We start from the raw sequence: 1,659 nt of genomic DNA, 5'->3' as shown, positions 1-1,659 counted from the left end.
GGGCATGTTATCTCAGAAGAAGGGATTAAAGTGGATTCAATCAAAATTGAAGCTATTGAAAAATGGGAAGTTCCAAAGACTCCAACTGAAGTTAGAAGTTTTCTCGGATTGGCTGGGTATTACCGTAAGTTTATATAAGATTTCTCTCGTATCGCTACTCCATTAACGAAGCCGACTAAGAAGAATGTGAAATATAAGTAGAATGAAGCACAAGCTCGGGCCTTTCAAATGTTAAAAGATAAGCTATGCAGTGCACCAATTCTATCTTTACCAGATGGAATGGAAAATTTTGTGGTATATAGTGACGCGTCAAAGATGGGTTTGGGTTGTGTACTAATGCAACGTGGAAAGGTAATAGCTTATGCTTCCAGACAGTTAAAAGATCATGAAAGACAGTATCCTACTAATGATATGGAGTTAGCAGCAGTAGTGTTTGCTTTGAAGATATGGAGACATTATTTGTATGGAACGAAGTGCCAAATCTTCACAGATCAGAAGAGCTTGCAACATCTATTTCATCAGAAAGATCTGAATATGCGTCAGAGAAGATGGTTGGAATTGGTGAGTGATTATGATTGTGAGATTTTTATATCATCCAGGAAAGGCAAATGTAGTGGCTGATGCGTTAAGTCGACAAGAGAAAAGTGGAACTATCAAAGCTACAGCTTTACGAGTTGAGTTATTACCCAGTATTCAAGAAAAGTTACAAGAATTTCAACATGAGGCAATGAAGGAGGATAAGATTAAACAGGAAAGATTGGGTGGATTAATATCTGATTTGGTGAGAGACGACAGAGAATTTTGGAAATTCCAGAATAGAATTTGGGTACCATGTTATGGTGATCTTAGAAAACGTATTTGGATGAGGCTCATAAGTCACGATTTACGATACATCCAGGTACAAATAAAATGTAYCGGGATTTGAAGCAACATTATTGGTGGCCAGGTATGAAGAAGGATATTGCTAAACATGTTGAACAATGCCTGACATGTCTTCAAGTAAAGATTGAACATCAGCGTCCCTATGGTAAGTTGCAATCTCTAGAAATTCCGGTTTGGAAATGGGATCATATTACTATGGATTTCATAACCAAATTGCCRAGAACATCGAAAGGGTATGATGCAATATGGGTGATCGTAGATCGGTTGTCTAAATCTGCACACTTCTTACCTATGAAAGAGTCATATTCGATGGAGAGATTAGCAAAGTTATATATTGATGAGATAGTGACACGACATGGTGTCCCTTTATCGATTATTTCTGATAGAGATAGTCGTTTCACTTCTATGTTTTGGAAGAGTTTTCAGAGAGAAATAAGTTAACAAATTAAATTAAGTACAGCTTATCATCCTCAGACCGATGGACAGAGTGAGCGCACTATCCAAACTTTAGAAGATATGTTGAGATCCTGTATTATTGATTTTGGAGGGTCGTGGGATAGTCATTTGACTTTGGTTGAATTTGCATAAAACAATAGCTACCACTCAAGTATTCAGGCAGCACCTTTTGAGGTTTTGTATGGACGAAAATGTAGAACTCCTTTGTGCTGGAATGAAATAGGTGAAAAACAGTTAGCTGGGCCTGAGTTAGTTCAGCAAACTGCAGATAAAATTGGAGTAATACGGGAACGAATGAAAGCTGCACAAGATAGACAAAGA

This window comes from Cynara cardunculus, unplaced genomic scaffold (genome assembly GCF_001531365.2).
Source record: "Cynara cardunculus var. scolymus isolate 2C unplaced genomic scaffold, CcrdV1 Un_Scaffold_2807, whole genome shotgun sequence".
Classification (NCBI taxonomy): Eukaryota; Viridiplantae; Streptophyta; class Magnoliopsida; order Asterales; family Asteraceae; genus Cynara; species Cynara cardunculus.
Note: the sequence above shows the minus strand (reverse complement) of the source record.